Consider the following 8,488-nt stretch of genomic DNA (forward strand, 5'->3'; position numbering starts at 1 on the left):
CGCTTACAGAAGGGGGGGACCTAACTCACCACCACCAGTGTGTAGCACCCACTTGGGTGATGCACGGCAGCCAATCTGCGCCAGAACGCTCACCACACACCAGCTTGAGGTGGAGAGTGAGGGAATTGATGAGTCAGCCAATTGTACAGGAGGATTATTAGGGGGCCAGATTGAATGAGCCTGGTTGGGCCATGACACCGGGGAAACCCCTACTCTTTGCGATAAGTGTCCTGGGATCTTTTATGACCACAGTGAGTCAGGACCTCGGTTTTACGTCTCCTCCGAAGGACGGCACCTTCCACAGCACAGTGTCCCCATCACTGCACTGGGGCATCGGGATTGATGAGTGAAGGGGCCAGAGGGAAGAGTGCCACCTATTGGCCACCACCCGACACCACTTACAGCACCTGGTATTCCCAGGCGGTCTCCCATCCAAGTACTAACCAGGCCCGACCCTGCTTAGCTTCCGAGATCAGACGAGATCGGGCGTGTTCAGGGTGGTATGGCTGTAAATGTTACATGGGGATATATTTACTATAGCCTACTGCGTTTCAGTGTATGTACGTAAATCCAAATGCATATAATTGTTATCACCATCTTGTGGACCATCAGTAACATTGTTTTGATTGGCATGGTAGCTTGCTGGGGTAGCTGACCGCCTCCATCCGGCGGGTTTAATTCCGACAGTGTTAAATTATGCCACCTTTGCAACCTGGTCTCACAGGAATGCGTGCAATCACCACGGACGCTTAACTCAAAATCCGTGGAATCCTCACGGAAAACGCCAATTTCCGTGATATGTTTTGCTCCAATGCAAGTTAATGACACTCATATTCTGTGGCACACACACAGATCCCCGTCCCAACGACCGAGTCGACCACAGGCGCTTAACTCAAAATCTGTGGTGGCCTCACGTAATAACTTAAATTGTCCGTGATATGCCAACGGAATTTGCTCCAATGCATGTTAACGACACTCATATTCCGTGGCACACACACCGATCCCCGTTTCAACGAATGAATCGACCGCGGGCGCTTAACTCAAAATCCGTGGTGACCTCACGGAATCACTTAAATGGTCCTTGATATGCCAACGGAATTAATAAAGGTGCTGGAGCACCCCAGTTGGTAATCGTATATGTCCTATGAGACCCTCTTTGATATAAAAGAGATCTCAGGTCTATAGCTTACTTCTTAATGTCCTTGACTCAGTCACCTATGCATCAATTCCTTTAGGGCTTTGGCCTCCTAAATGATCATTGTAGTATATTTGAATGCCCTCTTTAATCTGACACCACCGCCACTGGGACGTGGCAACAATTCTACATATCCATATGGGGAGGGGGGGGGTGTTTGTGGACAGTAGGGGTACACTATACATAAATCGGACCCACACTCTGGAGGAGGAATGACCTCTCATGCATGATAACTTAATTAATTGTTTCAAATAACCATGCCTCGTTAAATCAATAAATTTGTTGTTTTGCTTTCTAGGTTAATAGGTTATAGGCCAAGGCTGTGCACTACAAATCATGCGCATCTCTCAGAGTGATGTTACTAGACACCAGACAGCGATTTAAATAAAAAACGAGTGAAGTTCAATCAATAATTTCGCGTCAAAACCCGCTATTCATACGGTTCATCTACATCACGTTTTCTGGTACGCCGCCATTTGCACGACCGATCTCGCCTAGTATGGCCGCCCACACCGCTCATCTGAATGTTAGCGAGAGACAGAGATATCTGGAAAATTTCGATTTTAGGCTCCGATCCTTATTTGTTACCCCCATTTTTTTTAGTCCATTAGTATCGGCCTCACGCTTGCCTCAAATCAATTTTCATGACATATATATTTATTTAGTCCACAACCCCTCCCCATACAGTGGAGATACTGTATTTTGAAAGCGTTCAAGAGCACTGATGCCTACCTAATATGCTGTGGCTGGATGGGTGAAGGACGCTAAAGTGAGGCACTTGGCCACCAATAATCTTTATCTGATAATGGCAAATTTAAGTATTATATATTTGTGACTTCTTGTGAACAGTTTGTGGTGGGTTACTATCATTGATCGTTGAAATCAGTCATCAAATCATAGACGATAATTTTGCCGGGGACGCTTGGGACGAGTTTTCTTCAAGATTCATTTTGTACCAACAACAAAACCCGATTTGAATTATAATGGATTATTTCGGACAATGAATGAGATATTAATACCAATACTCTTTGGCTGGGATGTTGTCAACATTGGGTATATGGAGCAGAACATAGTGGGTCATATGTCAACGTTTTTTGTATGCATTTTATTCATTAGTAAGCTACATGGATATGCCATCTTTCAGAACCTTTCATTACCTGCACTAAAGAGAATAAAAGAGCGCATCCTCATTGTTTGATTGTGGTCGTAGGCGTTGTTGTTGGTGCTGAGTTACCACTGAAATCAGTGGGTCAGTGGTTGGGATCGGTCGCAAGATGGCGGCGCAAAGCTAAAGTTTTATTCATTTACTTATAACCTTATAATTGCCTTTAAAATAAAATGACAGAACTTGAACATAGAAGCCTGATAGAAAATGGTAATTTAGAAGAAAAGTGGTCGGACAGACTTAGAGGCTTTTGCATCTAAACTCTTCATATGTATTTATTTATTATATACGGAGACCAACAGACCTCCTCGAAGCAACGAAAATTGTCAATTAAATTCAAGATGGGTGCATGGGCGAGAATAGGGATATAGTGCCATACCGTCAATATGAATTTCATTAATATATATAGATATATATATATATATATATTTATACAATGGGGGACCTAAATCCAGCGATCTGATTGGTTCCCAACTGTTGTATAATTAGCGTATACACAACTGCTATGTCGCCCGATCATTTTGTGAAAGTTTGCATATCACTCCGCGCCTGGAAGTAGAAACAGTTACAAAGTAAAACATATTTTGGATGATGGAGAGCGTGTAAATGTTGTCACTCCGGGAGTGAGCAAGGCGATGGAGAGACTAACGAAAGCTTAGGCACACGGCGAGTGAACTGCTCCATAGGATAAATTGCCGGCAAACCGCTCTATCGGAGCCTTCCCTCGGAGGGACGCTAAAGTGTGTTGCAGCCAGTGGCGAACTTAGCCCTTTGGGGGCTCCAGGCGAACAGTCATTTGGGGGCCCCTGCCTCTACCGGTCTCAGTACCTTATATCGCATAATGAGATACTCCATACAAGGGATGAACAAAAGTCACTATCCTTCTTTCATGCAAATGTTAATTATCTATTTACAAATTGAGAATAACATACAAAACAATAAGATTAGTTATGTTGACACATTACACTGACTGTTAACCATAAGTCCTCATTTACCTGAGGGTTTCCATGTAGCTCACAGAAGCTATCTGCTGTGAGCTACTGGAAACCACTACTGGAAACCCACTGATAGCTGCGTCCAGCTATCACTATATTTCCTGTGCACTTCAGACCTTTCATGGTTGATTAGATGCATTGCAAGGTTATTTTAGTCTTTAAATCCTTCCTCACTCAGTTGTTTTTGTTTTCCAGAAAGGCAACAACAAAAGCAAAAAACACGGTCTGCAATTTCACTGTAGACTAACCAAGACCTGTTCACCCTCTCACCATTTTTCATTACTATGTAATAGTATGCTTTTGTGAATCTGCGGCCCTTGGGCCAGAGTGCTGGGTCATCCACAAGAATATGTGTGCACCTGCCCAAGACACAGCAGCTTGGGCCAGAGTGTTGGGTCATCCACAGGAATATGTGTCTCGCAGTCATTGTTATCGTTATTGTCATAAATTTCAATAACCAAAGTGGAAGAAGGAGAGTGAGAAATATTCACTACCAGTTGTGCATCACCTCCGTCAGTTTGTTGACACACGTCATTAGCATCGCTGCTGGCTGAGCCAGAGCCACTTGGAATGAAAGGAGCAGTAACGTGACAGCAAACGACGTTGACGGCTGCTCTTGATCCGCCGACGGTCCCGCTGCCACTGCGGTGGCTGTAAAACAGCTGGATAGCTTTGGCAGCTTTGAAAGAAAGTCCTGCCTTTGGTCTTTCTTTTTATGTGACCCGCTTTCGTACGATCGCTTCATGTTTCACTCGATTTATGTCTCACTCGATTTCTCTCTCTCTCTCTCTTACCGCTTGCTGTTTTGAATTTGACATAATTTCCGCATACGCATGATGAGCGTGATGCGCGTAACATGGAATAGTCCATGTAGTGCAGACTGAAGGGGGGTGCACACGGAAAGATCGTCAAAACATGAGTAATAATTAGACATCCCGATGCTACTATTGTGAAGAGATTTTTATAAAAATAATAAATATGGGGACAGAATATATGCATTGGGGCCCTCTTGACCAGATCAATATTGTAAATAAGAAACTGTTCTTAATGTTTTATCGGGAAAAATAAAGGTAAAAAAAAAAAAAATATATATATATATATATATATATTTGGGGGCCCCAAAAACCTTCTATGGGGCCCGGGGCTCCAGGCAAATGCCTGGTTTGCCTAATAGTACGGCCCGCCACTGTGCATAGCGACCGTCGATGCATAGCGGCAGCCAGGAGGGACTACTTTTTTGTATTCTTTAATAAAAACGGCTATTTTGACTTTCTTGGTTTCTTTTTAAATGTAGTGTGTCTATGACTTTCGTTTCGCCATAACAGTAACCATTTTATAAAAGCAATAGATCATTTCAGTCAGTGGCATGTGCTCATTATACCACTGTGAAGGGGGTCGCCAGCCCTCCGCTGCGCGTCGGGGCCGGACAACGCCCCTTAACAGTGGTATAATGAGCACATACCACAGCCTGGCGTGATCTATTGCTTAAATATATTAGTGCTGTCAGTTAAACGCGTTATTAACGGCGTTAGCGTAAAACCAATTTTAACGGCGTTAATGTTTTTATCGCGCGATTGACGCAATTTTTTTAAAGTTATTTTTATTATTCTTTGGCTAAAAACAAAGAAGCAGTAGCCTGACTATGGCGACACATTAGTGCCATAATTCGCTAATGTGATAAAAGATGCATTCGGGCGTATTATATTATTCCACACGCGTAGATATTAACTGCGAGCGCGCAAATGATCTCTGCTCGCGCAAATTACCTCAGCGCGCGCAAAACAGCCTATCGCGCGCGCAAATTACCTCAGCGCGCGCAAAACCTCTCGCGAAAGATATTTTTACGCTCTCGCTCGAATTTAATTTTGGCACTATGGGGGAGGGAACCAAGGCAGGGCGGGCTTTCCTATGATTGGCCGTTTCTGAAGCGCGATATTTGATTGACAGCCCTCCTCAGCCCTCCTCTCATTCAATTCTGAATTGTACAGTAAATGGCTGAAACGATAGTTACGTATTGTAACTCCAGATTCTATGAGTATAGGCGCAGCCTTTTAAGTGTCGGCCTCATTGTCCTTTAAATAGCTGAAGATAAGCTGTTTATTGGGAGTTTTGCGCTCGCAGAGATCATTTGCGCGCTCGCAGTTAATATCTACGCGTGTGGAATAATATAATACGCCCGAATGCATCTTTTATCACATTAGTGAATTATGGCACTAACGTGTCGCCATACCTGACTGCTATGTTCAAGGCAGTATGTTTGTATTTTCATCGTTTAATTGCACTATAGGCTGAGTCCTAGTTTACCTTTGCACTTTGTAATTTTTTTTGTATCGTCCTGTTTTGATCAATATATGCCAATGTTGTTATCAATAAAAAAACATTTGCACAAGGCAAGCCGATGCACTTCTCCATGTTGATAAGAGCATTAAAATGAGAAAAAATATTTAGCCTAGAAATTTTTTTGCGTGAGTTAACTATGACATTAATTGCGGTTAAATATTCGCTTGACAGCACTAATATATACATTATATATGGTAATTTCACGGATCCCTGTGAGACCAGGTTGACTCGGTCGTCGAAACGTAGATCTGTGTGTGTGCCACGGAATATGAGTGTCATTAACTTGCATTGGAGCAATTTCCGTTGCCATATCACGGACAATTTAATTGATTCCGTGAGGCCACCACAGAATTTGAGTTAAGCGCCCTTGGTCGATTCAGTCGTTGCGACGGGGCTCTGTGTGTGTGCCACGGAATATGAGCGTCACTAACTTGCATTGGAGCAATTCCGTGGCCATATCACAGAAACTGCTGTGTTTCCGTGAGGATTCCATCGATTTTGAGTTACGCGTCCGTGGTCATTTCACGGGTCCTGTGAGACCAGGTTGCACCTTTGTGACCCTTAAGCAATATCACACTCGAAGTTGAGCCAAGCAACACAAACTTTGTCCTGGATACTAGCTTACTACTTTATGTCATTTTTCAGTTAACGCAGGCCAGCTACTTTATTCCATGTTGTCACACAGTCCATTGTTAACGCCACTTAGGTGACTGACACACTCCAACTTTTACTGTGCTCCTCCAGGGTAATGAGTTGGATTTAAAGCTTTTCATATAATAATACATGGTCCGGCGTTCCTTATCGCCATGCAGGAGATCTCTCCCTGAATGTGTGTGGCGTTGGCTGGTTCAACCTGTGCACACTGATTATTCAATGTGCAACAGTGTGCAGCCTCACAGCCCTGGAGTCCAATCAGACACACATACCTTGTGCACCAAATTGAGGCTGGGGAGAATCCCCAGCCGAAGCCTATTGTCCAATCCCCATTATCCCCACAGCTCCCCAGGGCAACACACCAAACCTCCCTCCCCCTCCATCCTGGAGACAGAGGGCCTGGGCTGCTGCCTTGCCTGGCGGAGGTGGCTGTGGAAAGGCTGTTAGAGGTTCAGCTCGGAGAGGCGGTAGCTCCTCGGAGGGATGGAAACAGCATGTGTTGGGGCCACTCTCTCCCCGGGCGAACAGTCCCTGTCCTCCCTCCTGAAGCACGGGTCTTGGGGAGAGGTGGGGGGGCCTGGGCGGCTGCCGGCTGGTCCCAGGGGCTGCTCTCCGCAGACGGTTGTCTGTGGCGGTCTCTGCCTCCCCCGCCCTCCTCTGGGCTCCACCACACTGCTGGGGGAGGGGCTGGTGCTGTGGTGATTGCCGCCTGGCGCCGATGCTGGTCTTATCAAATCACGAGGGAGGAGCTGACTGTTGTATCATATGTGGTTGACGGTTATGCCGCTTAAAATGAAGCAATGGTATAAGTAGCCGCAGAATACCATTAATGGCATGACATTCAAATATGTTGGGCTCTTTCATTTAATTTAACCTGTTCTGTTGAGTGGAGATGCTTTCGGAAGGGGATTTTATTAAGTGTATTTCTACATTAGCCACTCTAAACAATGTTAATTTGGAAGATTTAGTGTTTGCCAATAACACACTTACAGATCCCCGCCTCCAGACACAATGTTGGTTGAAACTAATATGAAGCCCCGATCACCCAGCTTTGAACCCGACTGCCACCAGGCTTTATATATTAAGACTCATTTAAAGTCTATCGCTCATTGCAATGTGTATTTCCCATTATGCATAATGCATTGGACATGTTGAAAGACCAAAATCAAACGCTTGCACCAAAGCTCATGAACCCCTGCCAGCTTTCATTCATCGCTTTCATTAATTTCATTTCAGCACCATGGACAGCGGGTGCCCTGCCTGGCACCCTACCCCCGCCACCCACTGGAACACACGCATGGAGGAGGGAGAGAGGGACACCAGCCAGCCTCCATCTGTATACCCACCTTGCTCCCTTATTGATTCACTCAATCATTGTACTGAGTGCTTTTTTTGTTTGTTTGTTTGTTTGTTTGTTTGTTTGTTTGTTTGGTGGGTTGAGAGTGTGACTATTTGATCTGATGGGACCATGAAAAGCTCAGAGGTTAGAGACGTCTCTCGTGTCCCAATGCGCCAGTCTTTGGTTTTGAAATGAAAAAGAAAGCAATTCATGTGAGGAAATGCATCACAGCGTTCTCTTCTGAGCTAATGCGACGTGTAATGATAGGTATTTGATTGTGACGGCTGTCCAACAGCGTGGGGAACAGCTAGTTGGACCTACGGCTGTTATTTTGTCATTTGGCCTTGGCAAATGTCTGTGTTCAAATGTGATGAGAGGAATGTGTGTGTGTGTGTGTGTGTGTGTGTGTGTGTGTGTGTGTGTGTGTGTGTGTGTGTGTGTGTGTGTGTCAACGGTCAATGTGTGCATGTATGCTGAGTTTCGACTTTAAGGCCAGGTGTCTCAAGGTGATGCAGACACACTGTGTGAAAAAAGCGGTTGAGAAAATAAACCAGTAACGTCCAATTGAGCCATTGAACATGCCGCCAGCGTCGACTACGCACATACAACTGTATATTACTGAACTGATCCTGCGCAAGACTCTGCTCAGGTGTATTAATGCCAAAAAGATATTACAATGTGAATTTGGGTACCTATGTCTGTGTTTGCGTCTATGTGTGTGTATACATATGTCTGTATGCCTGTGTGTGTGTGTGTATGCCGGTTTGTGTGTATGAGTGTGTGCATGTCTGTGTGTGTGT

At 44.7% G+C, this 8,488-nt stretch overlaps 1 non-coding gene across 1 annotated transcript; it reads right to left on the reverse strand.

The window, feature by feature from the left end:
* Positions 1-395: 395 nt before the first annotated feature.
* On the reverse strand, positions 396-514 carry LOC130405249 (5S ribosomal RNA). The gene has a single exon (XR_008904313.1). It is a non-coding gene; the product is annotated as a 5S ribosomal RNA (ribosomal RNA).
* Positions 515-8,488: the final 7,974 nt, after the last annotated feature.

This window comes from Gadus chalcogrammus, chromosome 15 (assembly GCF_026213295.1).
Source record: "Gadus chalcogrammus isolate NIFS_2021 chromosome 15, NIFS_Gcha_1.0, whole genome shotgun sequence".
Lineage (NCBI taxonomy): Eukaryota > Metazoa > Chordata > Actinopteri > Gadiformes > Gadidae > Gadus > Gadus chalcogrammus.